Source organism: Neophocaena asiaeorientalis, unplaced genomic scaffold, assembly GCF_003031525.2.
Source record: "Neophocaena asiaeorientalis asiaeorientalis breed wild unplaced genomic scaffold, Neophocaena_asiaeorientalis_V1.1 scaffold148, whole genome shotgun sequence".
Lineage (NCBI taxonomy): Eukaryota > Metazoa > Chordata > Mammalia > Artiodactyla > Phocoenidae > Neophocaena > Neophocaena asiaeorientalis.
In genome coordinates this window covers 5,469,811-5,489,204 of record NW_020174050.1, presented here as the reverse complement: position 1 = coordinate 5,489,204, position 19,394 = coordinate 5,469,811, and the positions used below count along the sequence as shown (strand labels likewise).

Genomic DNA, 19,394 nt, shown 5'->3' with positions numbered 1-19,394 from the left:
GTTAAACATTCAGAAGCACCAGTAGTTAGATTGGCCTTATTGAGTGAGAGTCCACATTGCTGGGTCCACCCATGGCCTCCATCTCTGCCACTGTGGACCCTCTATCTGTATGCGCATCATGTCATTTCTGGGGTGGCAGATGACAAAGGCTAAAAAACATCAACTGGCAGAGTAATTTTCGCTCAGTCTGGGGACAGTGCCAGACATTAGGACTTTTTAATCGGGGTAACCACTCTCAGCCTTCTTGTCATCCATTTGTTCATTCTTCTCATTGTACGTATTAATCAATGCCCTCATTGATTCCCATGTATATTGCTTCTGTGAATGCTGTGTTCTGTGAGACGTTACACATCTCAGAACTCTCTGGAGGTCATTTCCACTTGGCTGCTATTCCAGCCTTCTCTGGCTTTATAATAATCATGACACCCTGGCTTTTGCTGGTTGAGGGCTGCCACCTGGCCTCTTTTGCTTCAGGAGCGCCACCATTCCGTTATGAGAAATGAGCCAAGACCTTTAAATGCACCTCCTACTGTCTGCAACCGGCCTTCAGAAGAGAGTGACTGTTGAACTTTTTATTGATGCTGGTGACCCTCTTGCCAGTACATTCCTAATGACCTTGGTGAATGAGTGTCTTTTGGGCTGTCCCGTGGAACATCATTCCATGGTAGGTCTTTTATCATCACAAAATATATTTAATCCAGTATGCCCATGTCCTTGGGTTTTTTTAGTTTCTTCTTCTACTGTCTGTCATTGCAGTTAAGGTGTTTCAACTTGGCTCGGCATGGGCCCTTGCATTTTCCAGGCTTCTAGGAGTCCCCATAGCATTAAGTTTGCTTCATCCCCGGAAGCCCTTGCCAGGGTATTAAATCCAGTATCAGCAGTAGTGCCACCAAGTCAAAAAACTCTCCCTTATCTGGTCTAATGTCCTGGTTCCCTAGGTCAAGCACACTCAAATCCAAAACCATGGGTGCTCTCCTGACCCCTGCTGGTTCATGTTGGCTAATTCTTGCAGGCCCGTATCTACCTGGCTGTGTAATGCTTAACCCCAGGTATCAGCCTGGCTGCCAGAGGAAAATGGGGTTAGATCTTATGGTAGAGCTTCTGCTGCCTTGAGGGTGAAGGTGGGGACTAGGTTAAGACGTAACTCTCTTCATAGGAAAGGGAAGGGTGAGCTAGCCACATCGGCAGTCTCTAAGGGTTCAGGGCAATATGAAGAGTAACATAGTTCCATCCCGTACTAATGGTTCCAAGTCTGTCCAAACAGGCCCTGACCTTGGTATAAGAGGCCTGCTTCAGTTGAGCATTCAGTCAACTTTGCTTCTCAGCAACTCTATTAAATCCAGCGTTTGGTCTTCCACTTCTTTTGCTCTTTCACTTTAGGAAATAGGGCTTTTTGGAAGCTTCTGAAGAAGTTCTCTGGCCTCCACACTTGATTTTAATGGTTTATTAACTGCTTCAGCTTGTTCCTCTCTCTATCTAGTGGCTCAATGTGATTTAGTACCGGCCAGCCAGTTCTATTGTCCTCATTTTCATTTTCTTCTGTACCTACCCATGCCTGCTTCTCAAACAGTTGAATGATTGCTCTGGCCAGACTGTTCTCCTCTACTAAAACATTCCACTAGGTTAACCTGGAGAAAATTTTAGCAACTGGGCTGCCACCTTGTGCCATAGAACAAGAGTCAGGAGACTCCTTGTAAAAGGCTGGATAGTAAGTACTTTGGGGCTTCTGAGACCAGTCTCTGTAGCAACTACTCAACTCTCGTGTTGTAGTGCAAAAATAGACAATATATAAAAGAATGCAGGGCTTCCCTGGTGGCGCAGTGGTTGAGAGTCCGCCTGCCGATGCAGGGGACGCGGGTTCGTGCCCCAGTCCGGGAAGATCCCACATTGCCGTGGAGCGGCTGGGCCCGTGAGCCATGGCCACTGAGCCTGCATGTCTGGAGCCTGTGCTCCGTAATGGGAGAGGCCACAACAGTCCCCAAAAAAAAAAAAAAAAAAAAAAAAAAAAGAATGCACATGGCTGAGATCCAATACAACTTAAAAAAAACACAGGTGGTTGTATCATTCCAACTATATGACTCTGGTAAAGGCAAAACTATGGATCAGCGGCTGCCAATGATTTGGGGATGAATAGATAAATCACATGGGATTTTTAGGGCAGTGAAACTATTATGTGTCATACTATAATGGTGGATACGTGTGTTTATACATTAGTCAAAAGCCATTGAACACACAGAAGAAAAAGTAAACCATAATGTAAACTATGGCCTTTAGTTAATAATATTGAACCAATATTGCCTCATCAGTTGTAACAAATGCGCTACATTAATGCAAGATGTTAACAATAAGGCTAACTTGGGGGGAGGTGAGGGGATTTCTGCTCAATTTTTCTGTATCCCTAAAACTGCACCCAAAAAAAGTCTATTAATTAAAAAAAAAAACTGAAGGTAAAATAAAGACTTTTCCATACAAATTAAAACAACAATAAACGGGTGGCAAGGTGGAATTTGGCCCTTGGTCTGGAGTTTGCCCATCCCCGCCCCACACCCATAGATTATCCATGTCTCACATAACAACCAGGATAGGGTTCGCATTGCCAGCTGGGAAATGAGGGATCCAGTCCCCAAAACATATCTTGCTTTCTCAGACCATTCTCGGTACCAATTGTGTCAGTTCAGATCCTCTAGGAAAGAGATGCTGACGTGAAATTAGGAGTGTAAGAGGCTTATTGGGGGGTAACACCTGTGATAAATGAAGAGGAGGAACCAGGATTAGGCACGGAAGGTTTTTGCACCACATTACATAGCCAGAGGTATCTTGGGCAACTCAAAGGAGCTCTGGAGCAAAGATTACCCCCTGTGGAGTTGATCAGAAATGGCCAGGCAGGCCCTTGTATTTTCACTGTACTAAGTATTGGCTGGGAACTGCTCCAATATTGGGTTGGATCCCAAAGGCACTGCAGAGAGGCTGTCAGCAGCTGCTTTCCTCAGAGCTCCACGGTAAGTTTTTTCATGAAAGGAGATCTGAGGGGACATCCCCAGGGCTGCACAGGGCTCCAGTTTCTTTTTGTTTTTTTCTCCAGTTTCATTGAGATATAATTGACATATAACACTATATTAGTTTAAGGTATGCAACATAATGATTTGATGTGTGTTTATATTGCAAAATGATTACCACAATCAGTTTATGTAACATCCATCATCTCACATAGTTATACAGTTTTTTCTTGTTCTGAGAACTTTTAAGATCTATTCCCTTAGCAATTTTCCACTATGCTATACAGCAGTATTAACTATAGTCACCATGCTGTGTATTACATCCCCAGGAATTCTTTATGTTATAACTGAAAGTTTATGCCTTTTGACAGCTTTCACACATTTTGCCCATGCCCTACCCCCCCTCCTCTGGCAACCACCAATCTGTTCTTTGTTTCTATTAGTTTTTTTGTTTTGTTTTTTTTTTTACATTTCACATGTAAATGATATCATACAGTATTTGTCTTTCTGTCTGTATTTCACTTAGTATAATGCCCTCAGGTCCATCGATACTGTCACAAAAGTCAGGATTTCCTTCTTTTTTGTGGCTGAGTAAGAGTTGACCCTTGAAAAACATGTGTTTGAACTGTGCTGATCCACTTATATGTGGATTTTTTTCAATAAAAAGGTACTATAGTACTACACAATCTGTAAGTTGGTTGAATCCATGGATGCAAAACAGTGGACACAGAGGACTGACTGTTATACATGGATCTTTGGCGGCAGGGGTTTGGCACCCTAACCCCTATGTTGTTCAAGGGTCAACTATATTCCATTGTATGTTCTCCCACATGTTCTTTATCCATTCTTCTGTCCATGGACACTTAGGTTGTTTTGATGTCTTGTGAATAATGATACAATGAATATGAGAGTGCAGATATCTCTTTGACATAGCAATATCATTTTCTTCACATATATACCCAGAAATCAAATTTCTGGATCATACAGTAGTTCTATTTTTAATTTTTGAGGAGCCTCCATAGAGTTTTCCACCAATTTACATTGTCACCAACAGTACACAAGGGTTCCCTTATCTCTACATCCTCACCAACACTCGTTTCTCTTGTCCCTCTGGTGATAGCCCTTCTAAAAGGTGTAAGGTTATATCTCATTGTAGTTTTGATTTGAATTTCTCTGAATGTTAGTGATATTGAACACGTTTTCACAAACCCACTGGCCACTTGGATGCCTTCTTCAGAAAAATTTCTGTTCAGTTCCTCTGTGCACTTTTGAATTGAATTATTATTTTTTGCCATTCAGTTTTATGAGTTCTTTATATATGTTTTGGATATTAACCCCTTAGCAAATATAATTGCAAGTATTTTCTCCCATTCCCTAGGTTGTCTTTTCATTGTTTTGATGGTTTCCTTTGTTATGCAGAAGGTTTTCAGTTTGCTGTAGTTCTACTTGTTTATTTTTCTTTTGGTGTCAAATCCAAAAAATCATTGCCAATACCAATGTCAAGGAGCTTACTGTCTATGTTTTCTTCTGGGAGATTTATGGTCAGGTCTTACATTCAAGTCATTAATCTGTTTTCAGTTAGTTTTTGTGTATGGTGTAAAATAGTGATCTGGTTTCATTCTTCTGCATGTGGCTGTTCAGTTTTCCCAATATCATTTATTGAAGAGACTGTCCTTTCCCCATTCTATATTCTTGACTCCTTTGTCATAAATTAATGACCATACATGAGTGGGTTTATTTCTAGGTGCTCTATTCTGTTCCATTGATCCATGCGTCTGTTTTTATGACAATACCATACTGTTTTGAATACTGTAGCTTTGTACTATAGTTTGAAATCAGAGAGTGTGATGCCTCCAGCTTTGTTCTTCTTTCTCAGTATTGCTTTGGTTATTATGGGTCTTCTGTGGGTCCATACAAATTTTAGGATTGTTTGTTCTATTTCTGTGAAAAATGTCATTGAAATTTTGATGGGAATTGCATTGAATCTGTACATGGCTTTGGACAGTATGGACATATCTTTCCACATAATTCTTCTAATCTATGAGCATGGAATATCTTTCCACATGTTTGTATCTTCTTCAGGTTCTTTTATCAGTACCTTACAGTTTTCAGCGTACAGATTTTTCACTTCCTTGGTTAAGTTTATTACTATGTATTTTATTCTTTTTGATGCAATTGTGAATGGGATTGTTTTCTTAATTTCTCTTTCTGATTGTTGTCAGTGTATCGAAACATAACTGGTTTTATGTGTTCATTTTGTACACTGCAACTTTACTGTATTTGTTTATTAGTTCTAACAGTTTTTTTGTGAAGTCTTTTTTGTCTGTTTTTGTTTTGTGAAGTCTTTAGGGTTTTTATATAAAATATCGCGTCATCTGCAAATAGACACAGTTTTACTCTCCCATTCTTTTTTTTTTTTTTTTTTTTTTTTTCTGTACGCGGGCCTCTCACTGTTGTGGCCTCTCTCATAGCGGAGGGCAGGCTCTGGACGCACAGGCTCAGCAGCCATGGCTCACAGGCCCAGCTGCTCCACGGCATGTGGACCGGGGCACGAACCCGTGTCCCCTGCATCAGCAGGCCGACTCTAAACCACTGAGCCACCAGGGAAGCTCACTTCTCCCATTCTTATGTGGATGCTTTTTATTTCTTTTTCTTGCCTGATTGTTCTGGCCAGGAGCTCTGTATTAAGATTGCAAGAGTTCAAATTCCACCATCACCCTTTCCTACTATATTACTTCCAATACTATGTTGAATAAAAGTGGTAACAGTGGACATATTGTCTTTTTCCTGATCTTATAAGAAACTGTTTTAGCTTTTAACCATTGAGTATGATGTTAGTTGTGGGTTGTCATATATGATCTCTATTATGTTGAGGTACAATCCCTCTATACCCAGTTTTTTGAGAATTTTTATCATAAATGGATGTTGAATTTTTCAAATGCATTTTTGCATCTATTGAGATGATCATATAATTTTTATCCTTTATTTTGTTAATGTGGTGTATTGTATTGATTGATTTACAAATGTTGAACCATCTTTGAATCTCTGGAATAAATCCAACTTTATCATGGTGTATGATCCTATTAATGTGCTTTTGAGTTAGGTTTGCTAACATTTTGTTAAGGATTTTTGCACCTATGTTCATGAGGGATATTGGCCTGTAATTTTCTTTTCTTGTAGTGCCCTTGTCTGGTTTTGTTATCAGAGTAAAATTTGATAAAATGAATGTGGAAGCATTCCCTTCTCTTCTATTTTTTGGAAGAATTTGATAGGCTTGGTTTTAATTACATTAATATCATTAACATAATTTATTGATTATATTATTATAGTGCTATATACTATAAAATATAAATAGTATATAATTATATTACATAAAATATAATAAATAATACATAATTATATATTTATATAATGTATAATAAAAAGATTAAAAGAATATGATAAAATTCCATTAATTAAATGTTTGGTAGAATTCACTACTGAAGCCATATGTTCCTGGACTTTTCTTTTGGGATATGTTTTTGATTACTGAGTCAGTCTCTTTAGTAGCTATTGGTCTGGTCAGATTTTTGTTTCTTTGTGATTCAGTCTTGGTAGGTTGTATGTTTCTAGGAATTTATCCATTTTTCTAGGTTGACCAATTTTTTTTGCATATAATTCTTCATTGTAGTCTCTTATGATCCTTTGTATTTCTGTGCTGTTGTTTGTAATGTGTCCTCTTTCATTTCTACTTTTATTATTTAAGTCCTCTCTTTTTTAAATTAATAAATCTAGCTAAAGTTTTGTGCATTTTGTTTATCTTTTCAAAGAACCAGAGTTTCATTGATCTTTCTATTGTCTTTGTAGTCTCTACTTCATTTATACCTGCCTGATTTTGTTTTATCCTTCCTCCTACTAACTTTGAGCTCAGTTTTTCTAGTTCATTGAGATGTTAGGATGTTTGAGATCTTTCTTATGTCTTAATGTATACGTTTATTGCTATGAACTTCCCTCTTAGAATTGCCTTTGCTGAATCCCATTTCCATTTTCATTTATCTCAAGGGTTTTTGATTTTTCCTTTGATTTCTTCTTTGATCAGCTGTTTGTTCAGTAGCATGTTCTTTAACCTCCACATATTTGCAATTTTTCATTAACGTATCAGCATATCATGCTTGATGTGATTTCAATCTTCTTAAATTTATGAAGACTTGTTTTGTGGCCTAACATATCATCTGTCCTGGAGAATGTTCCACGTGCAGTTGGGAATAATGTGTATTCTGCTGCTTTTGGATGGAATGGTCTGTAAATGTCCGTTAAGTCCGTCTAGTTAAGTCCAATGTTTCCTTATTGATTTTCTGCCTGAATGATCTATTCAGTGCTGTAAGTGGGGTATTGAAGTCCCCTAATATTTTGGTATTGCTATTTCTCCCTTTAGATCTGTTAATATTTGCTTTACATATTTACGTACTCCTATGTTGGGTGCATACATATTTACAAATGTTATATCTTTTTGTTGGATTGATCCCTTTATCATCATAAAATGACCCTCTTTGTCTCTTATTACAATCTTTGTTATAAAGTCTATTTCATCTGACAAGTATAGCTACCTCTGCTTTCTTTTGGTTTCCATTTGCATGGAATATCTCTTTCCATCCCTTCACTTTAAGTCTCTATGTGTCCTTACATCTGAAGTGAGTCTCTTACAGGCAGCATAGTTGGGTCTTTTGAGAAATTTATTTAGCCACTCTATGTCACTTGACTGGAGAATTTACTTCATGTACATTAAAAGTAATTATCAATAGGACTTACTGTTGCTATTTTGTTAATTGTTCTGGCTACTGGTAATGCCTTTGTTCTTTTCTTCCTCTTTGTCTCTTCCTTTGTAATTTAATGATTTTTCTGTAGTGGTACGCTTAGGTCTCTTTTTCTTTATCTTTTGTGTATTTACTATAGATTTTTACTTGTGGTACCACAAGACTCATATAAAATACCTTCTATTTGTAATAGTATATTTTAAACTGATAACAACTTAAGTTTGAACACATAGTATAGCTCTGTATCTTTACTCTCCCCCCTCCATGTTTTATATTTTTGATGATACAGTTTATATCATTTTACCTTATGTATCCATTAACAAATTATTGTGGTTATAGTTATTTTTACTACTCCTGTGTTTTAATCTTCATACTAGGTTTGTAAGTGATTTACCACGACCATTACAACATTAGAATATTCTGAATGTAACTATATATTTACTTTACTGATGAGATTTTATGTTTTTCTGTTACTAATTAGTGTCCTTTCAATTCAGCTCAAAGATGTCCCTTTAATATTTCTTATAAGGCTGGTTTAGTGCTTGTCTGGAAAACTCTATCTTACCTTCAATGCTAAAGCACGGCTCTGACATGTAAGGTATTCTCAGTTGGCAGTTTTTCCTTGTAGCGCTTTGAATATATTATGCCATTCCTTTCCAGCTTGCAAAGTTTCTGGTGAAAAAGTCAGCTGATAGTTTTATGGGGTTCCCTTATATGTAACAAGTTGTTTTTCTCTTGCTACTTTTAAGATTCTCTCCTTGTCTTAACTTTTGTCATTTTAATTATAACATTCCTAGTGGAGTCTCTTTGTGTTTTCTTATTTTGAACTCTCTGGGCTTCCTGGATCTGGATGTCTCTTTCCCTCCCCAGGTTAGGGAAGTTTTCAGCCATTATTCCTTCAAGTAAGTTTTCTGCCCCTTCTCTCTCTCTTCTCCTTCTGGGACCCCTATAATGCAAATGTTGGTCCACTTGATGTTGTCTCATAGGTCCCTTTAACTATCTTCACTCTTTTTTTTTTTTTTCTGCTCTGATTAAATTAATTCCTCTGCCCTGTTTTCCTGTTTGCTGATCCTTTCTTCTGCTTCATCTAGTCTGTTTTCAAACTTTCTCTATTGAATTTTTCAGTTCTATTATTATATTCTTCAGTTCTGTGATTTCTGTTTGGTACTTTCTTATATTTTCTATCTCTGTTGAAATTCTCATTTTGTTCATGCATTGTTCTCCTAACATGGTGAGCACCTTTATAACCATTCTTGGAACTCTTTATCACGTAAATCACCTTTGTTTCATTAAGGTCTGTTTCTGGAGTTTTGTCTTGTTCTTTTGTTTGGAACATATTCCTGCCTTTCTTCATTTTCCTTGACTTTCTGTGTTGGTTTTTGCACTTCAGATAAAATAGCTACTTCTCCCAGGAGTGGTCTTATGTAGGAAAGGAATCTTATCAGCCCTAGTTCCTGATTATCTCTCAAACATTTGTGATGGTCCAAGCTGCCTTCTTTGTCTTTGTGGCTCCCAGTGTTTTAGGGTGTGCCAATACTTATCAGTATCCAGGGGGAGGATCTTAGTCAACACCTAGATGCTGGCTGATTGGAAGCTGGACCTTTAGGCAGCAGCTTCTAAAGTATACAAGTAGACCTCTGTCAGAGAAAGACTGGGAGCTGGGTGGTTCTGTCTATTCCCTCTGCACTGAGTCCTGGTGGGGTGGGGGTGGATGGCTGGTTAAGAACTGAGTTTTGTTTGCTACAGTCCTGTGGGATCCATGAACACAAGCCCCACTGGCTACCAGAGCCATGTGATCAAAGGTTGCATCCTCTGGGCAAGAGCTAAAAAAGCCAGGGCTCCAGACACATGCAAACGCTTCTTTCAGGGAGATATTAGTGACCTGTAGCAGAGCAGAGGGAGGATCCAGAGATGGCTCCCAATGGCCTCCTTAGTCTCCAGGGAGAACCACAGTCACCTTAGATGTGGGCTAAATTAGGAGTCTGACCCTCAGGCTGCACCTTTTAAGATATGCAAATAGTCCTATTTCGGGGAAAGACAGTGAGATGGGCATTTCTGATTGCTGCCTCTATACTGAGCCCTGCGTGGGGGATAGCCATAGGGAGTCCTCAAGAGCCTGTTAAAAACTGTTTCTTTGTTTGCTGTAATCTGGTGCTTCTCATGGATGCAAGCCCTGTTGGCTTTCTGAGCTAGGTGTTTGGGTGGGGGTGGGGGGCACCCCTCAGGTTGAAGTCTTAAAAGTTGGGGAGTGAGATGTTGGGTCTAAACCCTTCACTCCTCAGGGCGAAGCTGGGAGTTGGGAGTTCCCTTCCGATTGCAGGGTACTGTGCCAGGGGTGGAGTTTATGGTGAGTATGTCTCAGCCTATCCTTTTTGATGTAGGTTTTTTTCTCATTCACCTTAGTGTAGGAGTCACTCAGTTTCTGGATTTTTTTTTCAGAGGGAATTCTTCCATGCGTATCTGTAGATTAGTGTGTCTGTGGGAGGAGGTAAGTTCAGGAGCCTCTGATGTCACCATGTTGGATTGGAACCCTCTGAACAGGAGGCCAGTTTCTTAAGACAGTCTCCCTCAGCCTCTCAATCAGAATCATCATATAATCTTAGATCTCCTTTACAGTTGAGGCAAAAGCCACCCTTTAAAAGAATGAAAGAGGAGCAGCTGCAGAGGGCAGCAAAAGGCAAGGTAGGCACCAGGATTCACTGGCTTCTATAAGATTGAAAAGAAAGATAAGAAAAAAGTCCACCAAATGAGGAATTATGGCAAGGCTCAAACAGCAAAAAGTATGCAGTGCATGTCAGAAGCCAATTTTTCTATTCCTTCACTAATGGAGGAAACTTAAAACATTGAATGGAAGTTCCCTGAGGTCAAGAATTACTTTCACCTCTGGTGTCTTCTTCCATTACTGAATGATGCCTTACTGTGGTTTTATAGCTTATGATGTAATTTTCCCTCACTCACTTTTTAAAATTATAGGCTTTTATTCTGAGTGACCTAAATCTCCTGAAGCTGGGGTCTGTGTTAGGGTTTCCTTAAAAGCAGAGCCTGAGATAAGGATTTGGGATTGCCTCCTATATAAACTGCCTACACCCAGAAAACAGGAGTGTATAAGGGGAAGCTTCAGATAGAAAAGAAGGAAAAGCCACCATGAGGTGCAATATTGAAGTCCACCATTCAGCTTTCCACCTTTGCAGAAGGATTTGTATGCTTCTCAGATTTGCCCCCAGAAACAACTCCTTAACTCTTCCAGGCTGCACATACAAAAAAGCCTGGGCTGGCAAAAGCCACGCCCCTCAGAAGAGGTCCAGTGTGAGCCTGGGGAGCATACTGCCAGCATGAATAAGACATAAATACCCCCTCAGGTGTGAAGTCATAAGTGGCTGAGGGCATGTACCATGGGGCATCAGGAGAATGCTATGGCCCATTCTTCTAAACTCTAAATATTCAAAATAGGTCATTCCTTTGGTTTAAATCTGTTGTGTTTAAACAAAACATAATGGTGCACATAAGGGATGCCATGTTGTCTGGATGTGAGCTGCTCCAGTGGCTTAAGGAATCAGAGTGAGTTCAACAGTTTGACAAGTTAAGCTATATCTGAGAACATGGTATTCTGAAAGCAAAACACTAGAGACCCTTGATAGCATGTTTTACCCAGATCTGACCCCACTATAGGGCTTTCCAAAGTTACCACCAGGATACCCCCAAAGACCCCTCTAGTCATGAATTCCATTACAAGTGAAAAGTTCCTTGTGGCCTTGGGGGCTGAGTATTTTGTTCCATGGTCTGGCTTCCTGCCTAGTGCTGGATCCTCCCCCAGGGGTTTTTGTGTTTGCCTGACATCCATCTGGCTCTGAAACACAAATATCTAAGAAGGTCAAGATTGGTCTTACATCTTTAGGAGAAAACAGTGCCCACAATGGGCATTGCAGTATTTTGGATTGGCCTCAAGAATGATTCATGTTCTACAGTTGGGTGTCTCGAATGACACCCAGTGAAGAACCTCCAGGCTAGTAGGGGGAAATGGAGCACCAGTTTCTTCAGCCCCATTGCTCTGAGCAAGGTTCTGTATGGACACAACAGAGCAGGTCTCTTCACCTTGGCTTCCTGATCACCATCAGGTACCTTCTCACAAAGGAGTGCTCCAGAGAGTTTACTAATATTCAAAACTCCTACAGCTTAGTGTGTGAACCTGTGAGACCTGAAAGAGTCCATGGGTGCAATTTCTGCTTACATAAACTAGACTGCCTCATGGTGTATGAACAAAGTTCTCTGGACTAAATCAGGAGTTCTGGGATCCAGAGTTAGTCCATCTCTCAGAGCTGGGTTACCTTGGACAAGTTATTTACTCATATGCTCCAGATGAGGTTGTCAGTGTTAGAATGTGCCAGCAAGTCACTGATTACCAAATGGAGTTATATAAAAACCATTTAATAAGTATAAATCACTAATAAGTATTGGTATTATATTAGTATGACAATAAGGCAAAATAATTGGAACCCAAGGCCATAAAGTATTAGTGTTTTTAATAAGTAAAAGTATATTTAATAAGTATTTAAAACCATTTCATAATTATAAACCACTATTCTAGTAAGTTATTTTCTTAGATAGCTTAGTTTTATGGCAAATCACCTAGAAGTTCACTGGGTTTATATTTTAGAACCAAAGTTGCTATGGTATAGCATGTTATTTTCTTTCTATGGCACATAATAGCTCTTATCTCATAAAAGCCTTCCCCCTACCATTACCATTTCCATTTTAGCAGACCCCAAATAAGTGCACCCCTCCCAAGGCAGGTAAAAGAGGTCACGTGCCTTAACGAGAAAACAGAGATCCAAGAGAGTAGGGACCATCTGTGTCTTGCCCACCTGTTGCCAGCTATGTTAGCTCAGTATATGTTTGGGGCATAATCTATTTTGTGAGAGAGGAGAGGTCAACAGAGCCATGCATACTGGTGCTTTGAAATGTGGTCCCCACAATTTCCCCACTGACAGAACCCATCTTTTCTCTCGCCTCACTGGGATTCTGAGACCTACGCCTGTTGGTCCAACTCTTACCTCTTCTCCGGTGTGTCTTGCTCTGCTTTAGCCTTTCAGCATCTCCCCCACTTCTTGAGGTCTCCTTTCTGCTAATCAGCCTCAGATTGGGTCAATTAGATTAACCTGGCCATTCTCCTCCCAAGAACTATGTATCTTTACCCATAGCTGTAGAACACAAGATGTCCTAAGACTGCATTAGTCGGTCAAGGCTAGTCATTTCTTCTCAGAAAGCCTGCTCAGAAGCTACCCAGTTGTGGTTCCATCCAGCCAAGGTGGCTCAGGGCTCCATGAGCTCTGCTGTGTGATTAGACACTGCCATCTCCTGGCCAAAGCACTAAACCTGGTCCCGCGGGTGTGCCCCAGCAGTTCACCCTTGGGCTTAGTTGTGTGCATTCCCCATCTACACTGCCAGCCAGGATTGGAGAGACACTCCTGACCACCGTGCCTCCACATCTTATAAGGCCTACAACTTAGAGAATCGACAGCTAGTACTGCCCTGGGGACCCATCTAAAGACCACACCTCCCTCAGAGTCCAGATGCATCTCTCCCACAGACATCAACTTTTGATCCTAGACCTCATTATTTTATCATCCACTTAGCTGGTCCAATGAGTCATCTGAAAGGGATCTTAAAAAGTGCTGCCTTAATTTGGATGAATACTTGTCTTCATGTGGACTTCTAATCAGTCTCTCCTAGTAACTAGGGTTAGGTTGGGTTTTTTATACAGTAGCTTTTGGAGTTAGATTTCTGATGGATGACTCCATATAAAGCAGTCTTTTATTGAGTTATTAATCCGTTCAATAAGCTGCAGCAGGCATAAGACGTCTACTTTTCCAACAGAGAGACTGGCTAACTGACATATTCAACATCTCTATCAAAGCTAAGGAGCTGAGACCAAAAGTGCTAAATATCTACTCTAGTCTAAAGTCTAAGCCAGCTGAATCCATAGATACTATCCTCTCTCATTCTTCATTCCCAGACCCTACGGCACAGGGGATTCTCTTGGGTGGAGCTGGCTCTTGCCTGCAACATTTGCCAGAATCTACGTAATCACCAGCTCTGCCTCAGGAATTCCCTCAGGATCACAATAGGGAAAGATTTCTGTTCCTCTGGCCAGAAGTACCCAGATACCAACAGGCAGATATAATCCCTGAAAACAAGCAGGCCTTCAGGAGTTGAAAGAAACTGCCAGACATAAGTTTCTAGAAGTGGGTCAAAAGAGCCTATGGCCTGAAAGTCTAAACGTGTAGGAAGTTGGTTCCAGTTTATAACGGATTATCCAGTAGACTAGGGACATGAAAGACTCTGGCTTTGCCTGTGTGGACCTCCAAGTCTATCCCAAACGAAAGAGAGATGGAGATTCTTCTGGATCACAGGGCTTAGTGAATCTGCTTAATTACCATAATTTGGGATATTAACTTCACCCCATGCTCATTTGGTTCTTTAAAGTATTGGATGAACTTTGAACAAGCAAAACAATTCTCCTCTACACCCTTAGTAGAGCTTAATTTCAAATCATCTGCTTCCTCTTTCCAAAAGACTAATTGAGAAAAGTGATGTTTGTGGAGAATTGATTACAGGTCAAGCAGCACATCCAATTCTTGTTATTGTGCATTCCATCCTCAGATTGAATAGAACCCTCATGTACTTGTACAATATTTTCTTGGCCTCACACACAATCACGTTTGCTGTGTTATACTTTGGTGTTGTGCCTTCAGCTTTCATCAAGGGATGGTATTAAAAAAAAAAAAAAACAGGCTAATGGAATCCATTACTCTCTTTGTTCCAGCAACATGGGAGATTTTGCTTACTACATCCCTCAGCTCTTGCTCTATAAAGCCCCTCATGAAAATTGTCTGACAAAGTTGCCTGCTAGGAGAGGCTTTGCATCCCTTGAGTAACAGGCATAATTTTTCCTCAGTTGATAAGAGTATAATAACTGACTCTCCTGGTAATTTGCCTATCAGGAACTTAGAGCCTTATTCAAAGGTCAGAGACTCAGGCTCCAATGGGAGGACATGGCTTATCTAGCACTGATGGGGTTGTTTCCTACGTGGGGTTGGAGACCCCAGACACAGAAGGCTAAAATATCTTGTTCTGGGCTGCCCAGAATGAGATCTCAGTCCATGGGGCTCCCGAACTAAGTGACCAGCAAAGATTGTTTTGGAGGAAGCTTTCCCTGCTAGCCTATAAAGTTACTGAACTTGGGGCTTATAGAGGATAATCCATCAAGGTCCCTAGCTTGTAGCTATGTTACACTTCCTTTAAAGGCAAAGTTATTGTCCTATTCCCCACAGGTTTGCTTTGGTTTGGGGTTTTTGGTTTTGTTTGTTTTTGTCAAATAGGAAAGAGGACACAGACTTCTAGCTATTTGCAAATGTACTATCGCACATGTACCCTGGATTAATTATCTCAGATTTTTCTCCTCCTCACCTGCCCATTGCAAGCTGCTTCTTTCTATTACTTAAACTGATGAGCTCATCACTTGTCACTCTGCTGGACACAGTGACCCCCATGACTGTCCCCCTCTCAGATTCAGGAAGGCAAAACAGTAATTACATGTCCAAAATGTCAGTCTTGCCACTCAGTAGCAGGAGCAGAACTCAGACCCACCCCCCTGAAGTTTGGAGGCCCACTGTAGATGCTGCTGCCCTGGGTCCCAGCTGCTCAGGAAGGGGTGTTTCCACAGTGCCATTGCTGACACCAGGAGGAGATTGGGTGTTTCCTCTTACTCTTGTCTGTCTCCACGTGGATCTCACCCCCACCAGCAGAAGTACTCCAAGCCTCTTCTCTTTCCCTAGTCTTACCCCAGAGTCAATGTGGAAATGTCTTTCCCTCACAGTGTGGACTCATAGTGTGGCCTCATCGGATCACTATGGTGTGGTCTTGTGGAATTAGTGGTGCTTTGGCATACCTCCCCAAACCTGGGTCATTCCACATTGGCTATGGTTAGGTTATCCTAGAAAGGGTCTCCAAGAGATAGGTCCGGGTTTTAACAAAACAGAAGCCACAGTATATACATATGTTCACATGTAAATCCAATACTTCCTACATTAAGTATATCATAGTATCAAAATACTATGTGATTTTAAAGTGGTAATTGTACCAACTATGACTTATAGCTTTGATTTTGATTATTTTAAAATTAGTACGATATAGTAAACAAATTCTAACACAACAAACACTATTAATCTACTTCATAACCTTGACTGCCATGACCCTCCAGTAGAGTATCCTTCCAAAGATATTCCAGGTCTATACAGTTTGATTAATGAGTTTTTATCAAACTTCTATAAAGTTATGATGAAGTTAATGGATTTTCTGTAGTAAGGTCTAACTTTAATATCTTGGAATGAGATATTTCCTTAGTAGGAGTAACTGACATAATTACTGGCAACCAGCCTATAAAATCATACAAATATTATTTATGAACTGACCAGTTGTGGTAGCCCCATCATTTTAGATATCCTTTGCCTCTTATAGCAGTCTTCTTGATTTCATACTTTGGCATACGTTTCCCAGGAAATTAAAATCTTTAACTCACCCTTAGGGCTTGATGATCAAATAAACAATAATTATGAAATACACTTGATTAATAGAGTTCATCCAAAAGAAGGATGCTGCCCAATTTTAATTTATCTGGAATCACTCTAATGTCTCAAGTTATGTAATATTAAAAAAAAAAAAAACCTGAGTTGCGATTTTTATCATCGTTTTGTTATTGCCTGATTAAATCCCAAGCAAGCCATTCAGTTTAAAGAGACGCCAGATGCTGATTAATAGCAACCCCACTGTCTAATGAATTCCACAACCAGGTTAATTTGTTCTTGAAATATATGTGCATGGAATTGAAATTCCCCCAAAGCCAAGGCAATAGTGGAGCCGCCATCTTGTCCCCACTATCTGGGACAAATGACCCTTGATCTTCCTCACACTGGACACTCTGGCAGGACAAGCAGGGAAGTAAAGTGGCTCGAGGGCTCTGCAGTGGCCTTGCCAAACTTTCCTTAGAGTTGCACTCAATCTAAGAAGCTTCCATGCGACCTTACTTCTTTCCTCTGGAGTTAGACGTGCAATGCAGCCTAATGGCTCTCTCAGTCTCACCCGGCTGCTGCGCCATTTTCCCTGATAGGCACTTTCTCTAATAAATTTCTTGCCTGATGTCATCTCTAGAGTGGGTCCATGTCACATTCCACAGGGTGTCCTCATGGTTCAGATCTCTTTGAGCCAGATTGCAACCCTCTGGCTGCCACTCTGACCACGCTGCTGATGACAATGACTGTGTCCGCTGGATTTCTGAAGCTTATGCGCTATCTCCTGCCTCTACTCTTTCAGAATCTGATCATGCTCTTTGCTCTCAGTGGTGCCAGTCCTGTAGTGGCATCTCCATTTGTCACCTCTGGACTACAGAGGCAGCCACCACTGAACTTCTTAGTGATGCTGATGCCCTTCTCATTAGCTCATACTCAACGTTCTGGTAGACAGTGTCTCCTCCGTGCCATCCTGTGAAGCAGTTTAGGCCAGCTGAAACTCTTCAAAGGATTGACATCTTTTTGCTCCTACTTCTACATCTGGTCATAAGGGACCCTGATGCTGCCTAGGGTGTGACCCGAGGGTAAGACACTAGTGCAACAGTGATGAGGTCTGGGCTATCTGTTTTGATGCTTTGTCCTTCAGCTCTGTTCATGCTTGATCCTGGAGCACCATTCCATCTACCCAATCTAAAGATTTGTGGGTTCTGGTTTAACCCAAATTTATGAAGGGCAGTGTTGCTGCATAGTTGCTTGGTATAGCATATTCAGATGCTCCATCTACATCAAGGCCCAGTAGCAAGCCAGAAGCTGTTTTTCAAACAGTGTACAGTTCTTGCTGTAAATGACCTTGTCCAGAACCCTAGCAGTCTGCATTGTGATTCTCCCATTGAGACTTATATGGATTCCACATGGCATCTTTCTCGCCCAAGAAACTTCCTTCGGGGTAGAGTACCTTTTCTCCCTAATCAGCCTAGCCAGCCTAGCACATCCCCAGCTGGGTTATGTCGTGACTGAAATCTACTTACTGAGTATAGATCTGGAGCGGGGGTGTTGGGGTTCTGCATCACCATGAATCCCATTAATGGGGAAGACTGGATAAGTTCTGCAGGATCGTGGGTTCCGAGGAATCCAGGGATTTGAAGATGACCCCATTCTGTCCCAACTAGGACCCTGACCTTGGCATTGCATACTTGCCTAGCTGCGAAGTGAATCTTCTTCAGAGCTCTTCTATATTTATGATTAAGTCCAGAGCCTAGTCCTCTGTTTTCTCTGGCTTCTGGTGAAAGAGACAAGAGCCTCTTTAGATGCTATAAAGAAGGCCTCTGGCTTACCTTTTAGTTACTGATTAAACACTCAACTTCCTGTTATTCTTCCAAAATACCAGTTGCATTTAGCAAAAGCCACTTAATTCCGCTGTACATGTGGTTAGTATTTCCCCATACTTCTCAAACACCTGACCCAGTGCACCTGCTAGTTCATTTCCTTCCACTTCACCATCAGCAAACATTTTAACAATTTCAACCTTTTAATAATTCAGCCTTGTGCCAGGGGTCATCAGTACTCCACGCATCATCAATGATGGGGTCTGTGCTAGTTTCCTAGAGCTGCTGTAACAAATGACCACAAACTGCATGGCTTAAAACAATAGAAATTTATTTTTTCATAATTATGGAGGCTGGAAGTCCAAAATCAGTGTGTCAGCAGGGCTATACTCCCTCTGAAGGTTCTCAGAAAGAATGCTTTCTTGCCTCCTCCAGTTTTTGATGGCTCCAGATGTTCCTTAGCTTGTGGCAGCATCACTCCAATCTCTGATCCCATCTTTACTTGGCCTTCTCCTCTATGTCCTCTTCTCTTATAAAGACACCTGTCACTGGATTTAGGGCCCACCTTAATCTACCATGATCGCACCTCAATCCTTAACTAATTCCACCTGCAAAGACCCTATTTCCAAATAAGGTCACATCCTGACGTTCTAAATGAACGTGAATTTGGGAGGTGGGTGTGCAGTATCCAGCTCACTACAGGGTCCTTCTGGCCAGCTGGCTGCTGACAACCCAGCTTCAGGATCCTTTCTTAGCACTAACTTTCTTGGATCATTCCTGGCACTAACTGTTGCAGGTTGGGTCCCCAGGAAACCGCCTCTGAGACAAATAATAGTGTACAGGAAGTTTATTAAATGTTGCTCTTAAGTTGAACACATGTGGAAGGGATGGATAGAAAAGAAGGATTCAGCAGAAAGGGAATTTGGACCACCGCATGGTTACACAAAGGCCTCACCAGACTCGACAGGAATCTCTGAAGCTGAGATGACCCCTTATTGTTGTTCTCAGTTGGATCAAGGGGGCAGAGGCGTCAATGAATAGGATAATCAGTCACTGAATGTGGACTGTTCTAGGAAGGGCCTGTGCCCTCAGGCAAAGTGCCTCTCTTCAGGCAAGACATGAAGACTGATAGCTAAGTGTTCTCAGTAGTAGGTGAAAAATACTTCACTCCTGAAGAGGTGTCTGGGTGACATGGGACACCATCCACTATACCTA

At 40.9% G+C, this 19,394-nt stretch overlaps 1 long non-coding RNA gene across 2 annotated transcripts in view; it reads right to left on the bottom strand.

Annotated features, from left to right (window-relative positions):
• LOC112405609 (uncharacterized) overlaps positions 1–19,394 on the bottom strand; it is a 170,878-nt gene that overhangs the window by 74,151 nt on the left and 77,333 nt on the right. Inside the window, exon 4 of one of the 2 annotated variants that reach the window (XR_003004394.1) lies at positions 12,264–18,133. The exons of the other annotated variant lie outside the window; for it this stretch is intronic. This is a non-coding gene — a long non-coding RNA (uncharacterized LOC112405609). Of the gene's footprint in view, positions 1–12,263; positions 18,134–19,394 lie in introns of those variants that run through there. 2 annotated transcript variants of the gene reach the window in all.